The 9,537-nt window shown below is 37.4% G+C and overlaps 1 long non-coding RNA gene across 1 annotated transcript; it reads right to left on the bottom strand.

The window, feature by feature from the left end:
• Positions 1–227: 227 nt before the first annotated feature.
• LOC102078777 (uncharacterized) lies at positions 228–7,374 on the bottom strand. Its single transcript, XR_265783.4, has 3 exons — positions 2,197–7,374; positions 1,925–2,049; positions 228–1,428 (listed from the first exon to the last, which is right to left on the bottom strand). It is a non-coding gene; the product is annotated as an uncharacterized LOC102078777 (long non-coding RNA).
• Between the last annotated feature and the right edge of the window lie 2,163 nt (positions 7,375–9,537).

Below are 9,537 nucleotides of genomic sequence, written 5' to 3'. Positions count from 1 at the left end.
TAAGATCTAGTTTTTTCGTTTTGCCTTTTTTGTTTAAGATGAGGCCTTTTCAAACTGTGTTGATTAAAATGATGTATCAATATGCTGTGCTGGCATTCCTCGCATCTTTACAACATCGTTGATTTGGAAGCAAAGGCGAACATAGCTGTTACAAATTAGATTTTATTTCCTTCTATATCACACCTTTGCATTTAACTTTCTGTGCCAAAAGTTAATATGCTGCCGGTCCCTTCATTTCACTTTTGATTTGTTCAGAAAGCTCTTCTCACATTTGCACAGCTAATACCAAAGAAACTGTGTTTTCATTCAAGCAGGACTTAATTATAGAAAAGCATCAACATTTTCACTGGATGAAGACATTTATTGAAAATTTGGAATGAATAAGGTCACTAACAACGCAAATGTTTGCAAAAACGGTCCATTTAAAATGTATTTGTCTGTATTTTGTCATCTGGACATAATTAGCAAACATCTCATTTCACATGGAAGTCTATAAAATAGTCATTTAAGTTAGTTTTCATAGAGAACTATTAAGAACATCGGCAAAGTGTGTATAAAAAATTGTTTTGATCCATGAGCCAAAGTGAGAATAACAGAGCTTGATCTTTATGTGTATCAAAACATAAATCAAGAAAACATTTCAAATAAAGGCAAATAGCACAAGAAGAACAAGTAAAACCTAAATACAAACAGCTGGTCAGTACCAAACATTACTGGTACCAATGAAAACAAGCCACAAATTCTACCATTTTTTATTATTCTTCTTTTCAAAGGATTAGTGTTCAGCTTGCTTTGAGATGAGAAGATTAATGTCATTTTCATTCCTTTGCGTTAAATATCGAGCTGGAAGCTTTGAGCCATTAACCTACATCTTCACATAAAGAAAAAGAAAAGAGTTGGACTCTTGTCTAAAGTGAAAAAATATTTTAAAAGAGCAACTTATAAGTCTGCCAAGAAATTTCATGCAAAATCCTTTGCGCTATGATTTTGGCTGGCCAGCAATCAAACACCCACTGGCCTTTTAATTAGGTACACTCAGTTCAAACCAAGCATCAGAATTGGGAAAAAAGTTAAGTGACTTTAAACTTGACATGGTTGTTGGTGCCAGACAGGTTGAGTATTTCACAACCATCTTTACGGTTTGCCTAGTTCATTCTCTCAATCTCTGAAAGCACAAAACATTGAACCTTGAAGCAGATGTGTTACAGAAGCAGAGGACCACACCAGACGTCACTCCTGTCAGCTAACAACAGCAAACTGAGGTTACATTTCTAATAGGCTCACTAAAATTGGACCGAGTCAACTGGTGGGCATGGGTCAACCCCAAATAGCTCCTCGCCTTCATCCTCATGTCAGCTTAAAAGTCAGTTAGGTAAACCGCCATGGCAGGAAGGGTCTCAGCCACTTGGACAGATGTACCGGAGTAACCTGTGAATGAGACAGAAGGGTTCAAGGTGAATAAGAAAAGCCACATCTATGGTTGCACACTGCTTCAAACCCCACCAATCTCCATCCAAGACTCCTGTCGAGTCTGACTGATGTGTTTTGAGGTCCACAGAGATTTGGGAAAATGTTACATCAACTAATGAGGCTATTCAGATGGAAGGATCAAAACTTGGAGGAAAAAACATGAAAGCATGCATACATCCTGCTTTGCAACAACAGTTCAGGCTTGAGTAGTGGTGTAGTGATGTGAGGGATATTTTCTTGCCACACTTTGTCCTCCTTAATACCAACTGAGCATTGTTTAAACTCCACAACTTTTCGGAGTATTGTTGCAAAACATGTTCGTCCCTTTATGACCACAATGTGCCCACATGGCTGAGATAACACGTCATGTCAGAAAGCTCTCATGTTTCATGAACATGAGTTCACTGTACTAAAATTTCCTCCCCAGTCGTCAGATCTGAATCCGATAGAGCACCTTTGGGATGTGGATCCACATCATGGGGCTGACAAATCTGCAGCAACTGTGTGATGCTATCAGGTCAACATGGAGGAAAATCTCTGAGGATGTTTCCAGCACCTCGTTGAATCTATGCCACAGTTCTGAAGGCAAAAAGGAGTCCAACCCACTATTAGCACATTGTATCTACAGTAATGAAGTGTGACAATGAGAGTTGAATCAGATTATTATTTCTAAATGTCTAAATATTTAGCAATTAGTTTGCTTCAGTTTTTTTTCCTGTATCTTACCTCTGTTAAAATTATGTCTGTTATAGTCATATGGTTCATTTCCTATCAGTTGTGTACTGTGATTAGTTTTACTCCCTCTTCGTCAGCGTCTCGCCATTGATTAGTTTCAGCTGTACCTTGTTTTCTCCAGCTGTGTCGCATTCCCCTGATTAGCCCTCAGCATGTTTGTGTACATAAAGGCCTGCCCTTGTCTTCATTCTTTGTCTGAGCATCTGTGATCCTCCTCTGTGTTCTTGTGGATTTCGGTTTGGCTTGCTTTTTGGATTTTGTGTTTCATGTACTTTGTAAATGGCCTCAATAAACAGCATTGTGGTTTTTTACTTCCAGTCTGCCTCCTAAACCTCAGTTTGGGTTCTAAATCCCGATACGTGGCAGTCATTTATCCCTGCTTTCAGTCTGGGGTTTGTTCCATTCACAGATTTTTATTTTGCCTGGTGTACTAAATGAAATTAAAAATGTCCAGATCAGTCCTAATCAATTCACATAACAACTCAGGACATATTTAGATAAATGTTGTGACGGTATCTTCTGACTTGGTTCTGCTGCATCCGCAAATATCAGATATCTGCTCACAGCACAGTTTCATCTGTTGTGACCAGATCAGACACAAGTTACACAATAAAATAAAAAGAATAAAAACCGAAGAGGAAGATTAAATTATACGTATCATGGTTCTAGCATATCTTTTCTAGTCTCACATTACATATAGCGAGCAATCATCATTTGTGAGTGGCTCCCTATATACAGGAAATGTTAATATATGGCACTGAGCTCAGAGATAACTTAGTTCTTACACCCACACCAGCCAAAGTGCAGTATGAGCTCTTTTTACTGCCTCGAACACACGCAGACCTGCACGCCAGACAAACTCAGATATATGCACACGTACACACATTTGAGTGTGATTTGTGCTGAAACTCTTCATTGTTCTGCGCATATATCTGCATTCGTACTGAGTGATAACAATTTGGAAATGCTGGAAAACAATTTTGCAGATTCATAGATATGAATGGAACCAGTCCTTAAACTGGATGTTAGAGAGTCTTTGCAAGGCTTTTTGTTCTCCTTGTATCATAAAATCTCAGCTAACAGGCCTCTCCTTCATGATCTACTTCTCCTCAGCCACTTAACCTGTAGAATAATGATGCAGTTTTCCCAACTCTCGCTTTCCATCTTGCAAGTTTCAAAGTTTTCAAAATGCTGTCAAGTACATAGGCGTCTATCATATCCCCCCCCATCAACAGTTTAGGTACTGAATTAAACATTAACCTGTTTTTCACATAATATAAATTATCACAATTGGAGATGACATCCTGTGTGCTCTTAACCCCAGCTGCACATAAACAACCTGTTTCACTTTAAGGTTTATACCCTGCCATAAAATCCATACTACCTCTGTAACTTTTTGGGGAAATAAACAAGCTGAAATAAACAATATGTGTTTACGATTTCACCGTGAACATGCAAATGTGAGATTTGACCTGAGAAGCTAACAACCCACCTTAAACCCAAGAGCAACTAAATAAAAAGTAAATGCACCTAAATGCTAGGCTATGTGTGTCTGTTTTACGGCTAGACAAGAGACAAATAATGCATATTTTAGGATATTATCTAAATTATGAAAGAGCAAAGTAAAATATTTGGTGTGTTACTTACAAAAACAGGGATTTGTTGGCAGAAGGTCAGAGTAAGACCACAGTAAAAGAATTATGTTTCTTACACCAGCAAGAACTCTATTACACTTTGTCCTTATCGCTAATCAGCTCTGCTTTACTTTCGAAGCACCTCGTGTTGCCCTTCACAAACAGATTGTTTGGTATTATTCTCTTTTGTTCTCTTGAGCAGCAAAATTTAATTAATGTTTTTGAAAAACTGCAAAATTGAGAACTCACCCTCCAACCCTCTAATCTGCTTACTAAGTGGTTTCATACATTTCAGACCCTAAATCACCTCCTCTAAAAGTTATGATTATACCTGATTTAAACACACACTGCCCTGCGCTGATCTGATGCACACAGTCAAAAGCCACACTCTCGTCTTATTACCTCTTTCGCTCTCACAGCTCTACTCTTTTGATCAAACTATAATTTGGTCCGTCCATCACTTTGGTCCATGCTGAAATCTCTCAAAAACTATTAAATGGATTGCCATGAAATTTGCTAGAGACATTCGAGGTCCTTTTGAGGACATTTCTGCTAGAATAAATTCACTAATAAAAAAAAAAAAAAGTGTAATTATTCAGTGTAATTATTCTGATAGCTACCTGATATTTTTGCACAAAATGTGACACTCGTAGTTCCCAGACAAAGCACTCCAATGGTTTTAATAGTCCCCAAACTTTGCCTCTGGCATCAACACATTAATAATTTTTTGCAGATGCGTTATCTCATCCAAAAAAAAAAATGCCCACAGCTTGTAAAAGTACTACTTTATACTATGCAGATGGGGAAATAAGCTGATAGAAAACCATTGCTAATTTCTACTAATTCCACTACACAGTTTGTGCATATCTGTAAAATGTCAGTGGCTTTGACAGAACAGCAGTATTTGATGCTATGGGAATGAGAAGGTCTGTTGAGACTCCCTGAAAGATAAACCTTTTTCCAGGAGATTTCATGTTAGCATTCTTTCACACACAGTTAGGCATTCTGGGGTGATGACATGTCTCCCATTGTGCTGGAGGTGCAGGCAAACAGGCAATTGGCATTGAGTCTGCAGGATCAACTGTGTACCACTATTGAAATTTGATTCAATGCCAGTTCATATTTATAGTGAAATGGTTCAGTGGAATGACCTACAAGAACTATCATGTTATAAATAATGAATACAGGATTCATATTTTAAATTCATGAGCCATGAAAAAGGGGCCTAAGAGAAGACCACTCTGTGCAAAGGCTTGTTCTACAGAAGTCGTGGGTACCACAGTGGCTGCAAATGACACTTTTGGGAAACAGAATCCAGACTAGAGAAAATTTAAACATATTTTTTAATCTGTATATGATCAGCTGCCATATACTGTCATATACAACTGTAGACAAGTCTTTTGGTACCAATTACTTCAGCTTTGTGTCAGCCTTTCATGGCTTAGAAATCTGAAAAGCTGTTTTTTGGCGCTCCTGTCTTCATTTTTCATGATATCATGTTTCTTGTTATTACATCACTTCACCATTTACTGTATGCACCAGGTTACGAAAAAACTGATATACAGTTAGTTTTGCGATCTCAATCGCAGCAGTTACGTTACGCTGCACCTCCAACATAATGGTGGACTTAGCTGTGTAATAGAGCTTCACAAAGCCTTTATAGACTAGTTACTTTTCTTGCATCAACACCTAAGTTAAGCCACCAACAAACACTGATGTCCTTCATTATTTTCATGAATAAATATCTATATAAAGACTGTAGAGGCTAACACTGCCTGCAGGTATAACTGACACTTTGGTCTTTTCTCAGTCCTTAAGAAGACCTCTTCACAGGAAGAAGTGAGACAGGTAATTCAAAACTACATGTGCTTGAAAGAGACTGAGATATCACCTGGCTCAGTACCCCCTGTGAGGGTGAATTCATTAGCTAACAGATCAGTGTATTACTCTGCAGAATACCAAGTCGAAAGTGTGTAAGTCATGGGTTTGTTTTTTCATTTAACATTACCCAAATATAACAAGGACATTCATATGTAATTATACGACTACATAGCCTGGCACTTGCACATTAATTTTTAAAAATAATTTAAAAAAATAAATAGTGAAAGAAAAGTGTGGCACTTGCAAACCTTTTTTTAAAACATTAAGTGGAACTATCCTCCCTCTGGCAAAAATGAATAAAAACATTTTAAGGACAGACCCAGTCTGTACAGGATGGATTGGTTTTACCCGTCTTACAGGAATTACCAATGAGCTTTCATCCAACTTCCTGTGGCTTAATCGCATTACCGAAGTTTTCTCACATTTAAAATGGCCAAAAAAGTTCAGAATAGTTAAGTTATTTGCACTTAATTTGTTTTGCTTTAAAGATCTTGGAACATATTTTTCCAGTCAGTTCCTTAATTACGAGTGATGGCGAACATGCAAGGTAACAGATTTTTTCCAAGGTCTTTTTTGTCTGTACCTTTCTTAGTGGCTTGTATTGAACGTAGTGAAATGGGAAAAGGCATTTTTGTGAATCAATCAGTGTGTGGATTTGAAATTTTCAAGTCATTATCAAATCAAACCACCCACAGAATTTGTATTAGAACTTGTAAAGAAAATATACTGTAACATTTAATAACACTTTAAGTTAAAAAACAAAAACATATCTTTTATGACCCAACAGTTGGATGTCTGAAATCGACAGCTGAAACTCCAGGAAAGCTCAAGCAAAAAGGTATAAATGTTCCCCCTCTGTTGCTGGGCTACAAGAGGATAAAATGCATTATTAGACAGAACTTAAGAGGCTGCTTGTTTCCAAGGTTATTCTCCTGATCCTATAACCCAGCACTGCGTTTTTCTGACTGGTAGACAACAACAAACAACACTGACATTTATGCACACTATGTTCAGAGTCTGCTACTTTAATTGTGTTCAGTTATAATGAGAAAGCAATGTAACATTTGCATCAGAGCCCCAGCTTCGGATTCCGATTGTAGGTGGTGTGATTTATTTATTTGTTTTACCTCACCACATTAATAAATCTTGCTATCTGATTTATCACAGGCAGATATTTTAGGTGCAATAATTATTTGCATAAGAACAAACCAAAAAATTTGAGAATCATTTGCAGCTATAAGAGTTGCCCAAAACTTTTACCAAAAAAAGAAAAAATAACAAAGGTTTCGAGATCTTTAATTAGTTTTGAATACTGGCGTTTTCCAAGTTATCAGGTAGTTGTTGCTTAGCTTTTGTGTCTACACTGCGCTTTACACAACACGCATTTTGTTCACTTTTCAGCCATTTACAAAACTAATTAAAGTTTCCTGTCCCACAAAATTTGCCGCAAGTTTCACACTTTTTTGGTTTGTTCAAGCTGCATGAAGGTTGTTACCTTAATTTAAAAGTTTAAGAAACAAACCAGAACTACAGTAGCTAATCTGCATTAAGTTGATTAAACAACACGGCATTCATTCTTCACACACTTGGATGTTTGGCATACTCGTCGTGTTCTGTGAGCTGCCTTAAAAAAACAGAAGAAAGGAAAGAGTGAGAGGAACAAGCGTTAGTCCGGACGGGACGAGAGTTTCCAATTTGCATCTATCATCCAGATGAATCTGCTGTTTCTGCAGATTTAACTGATAGCATGCACAAGAACAGGTGCTGGGTTCACTTTTCAACCTCTAATGTAATTTTCCTAATTAGCTAATTCATGGTTTATGCATAACAAGCCAATCTATCCCTATATATTAATGAGAGACCCAAGTTTGATTTTGTTATCGTCTCTCACTGTGTCATAATATGATATTAATGAATGAAAGCTATTAGCCCTGCATTTTAAATCATTGCTTGACAGAGTGAAATGAATGTTTTCCCAAAGAAAATACATTTTCATAACATCATGATCTGAAAATTCGCATTCAGCCTTGCAGCTGCTGAGGAAGAGGATATCTCCTGCCCTCCCCATTTTTTGTTTCATTTCAAGATTATGTTTGGGGTGCATAATTATGACACTCATTAAAAGCTCCTATACCGAAACAGCGTCAAATGGGGGGAAAATATTCTTGGCTGCGGTCCAACTCATTAGAATCCCTGATGACGCTTTATGGGATCAGCTTTTTTTTTTTTTTATTAGCAGTCACTATTTACTACGCAGCAGAATGGAAATATTACTGTAATAACTTATAATTATGTGAGTCCAACTGTTAATTTGAGTCGGGAAGGAGAGGCAGATTGAGAAGTGTGGTTTGTTGTGCCAACAGTCACAGAGGTGAATGGGAATTGTGACAGCTCCAGCCTCGTCAACATGGTCATCTGTTATTTTGGCCCAAACATCAGAGTGCTCGCTGTGAATGTAACAATACACATGGCTCACAGCTTGGCTAAAAACACAGCTGAGCAGAGTTTCTCAACTTTGGAGTCAGGGACCTTTATGGGGTTATAGATAGGGTAACAAAAGACATCTGTGACACCTATATTTTAAATAAAAATTAGAGGAAATAAAAGCTTCTAAACGTTTCCTGAAAACTCTGACATCACTACACAAAAAGTTGTAATGCTGCTAAACTCCCTGGAAGACTGGAGGCTGAAAAATGTGATAATGGTCCATAAAAGCTGTTGAAACCCGCTAATAGGAGTCATGATGTCAGTAATATCAAGAAATATAAGCTCTGGTCCAAAACCTCAAATCAGCAGTTTGGCAAAGGCATACAGTAAAAAGGCTGTAATTGTAGTTTTAATAGGCAACTACTGAAGCTGTACTTTATATGGCCTGTCTTCTCAGTTTATCCCATCCTGTGAAATTTGATTAGAATTAGTGTATTAGCTATGTTTTAAACAAAACATATGTTTACAATTATGGTGATGCTGACCTTTGAGTATGCTTTCTAAGACCAAGTGAGCATTTGTCCAAAACAAGTTCCCCAGAGGTTCCTGTTAAATGTATTAAAAACTTTATTAATGAGGCTCAACAAAATAAAATTAAAGGTTTGTGTGTGTGCACATCCAGCAACTTAAGCAACTACACTTTACTTGGATGGTTTGGGATGTTATTATATGTGCAGTTTTAATGTGATAAGTATTTTTATATTTTTAATTCCTTAAATCCTGAGGACGGTGAGTTGGACCGACACTTCGGGAATCAATAAAACAGTTGCAGGTAAAACAGTTTGTGGAGGTTATAATTCTTTTTTTCCTTTTCTGATGCACCTGTCATTTATTCAGGTGTCAGAGACTTTGAACAAGTTGTTAAATATCACTTTTATCATTAGTACCACTTGTTGCAACACCCCCAGCTTGCAGCATACAATGCAACCTTTGTAGCACTAAAAACACAGAAATAGTCCTGAAGTTACCTCACTCATCCTCAAATCCTCCTTCAAAGTGCAGGCTGCAGGGGGCACAGTATGTTTATTGTTTGCAATTAAGTTTGTTTTGTTCACAATGTTGTGATTATAACTATGATATTGAAGAGCCAGGGTGTGCGCCACAGGCACAGGCAGAGCAAACAGAGCTTTCGGAAGGTGAAAACAGCAGAAATACTAGGGATAAAAGAGAGGTGCCGCCCGGACTGTGACAAACACTTTTTTATGGTTCAAGCACCTCAAAGGATTGTGTCTAAGGAATAGTTTAACATTTGAGAAATAACCTTATTTGCTTGGTTAGATGAAAAAACGAGCCATGCTTTTAGTTTGATAAAGTGGCTCAAAGCAGAGGA

Source organism: Oreochromis niloticus, linkage group LG20 (assembly GCF_001858045.2).
Source record: "Oreochromis niloticus isolate F11D_XX linkage group LG20, O_niloticus_UMD_NMBU, whole genome shotgun sequence".
Taxonomy (NCBI): domain Eukaryota; kingdom Metazoa; phylum Chordata; class Actinopteri; order Cichliformes; family Cichlidae; genus Oreochromis; species Oreochromis niloticus.
This window is presented reverse-complemented; position numbering and strand designations above follow the sequence as displayed.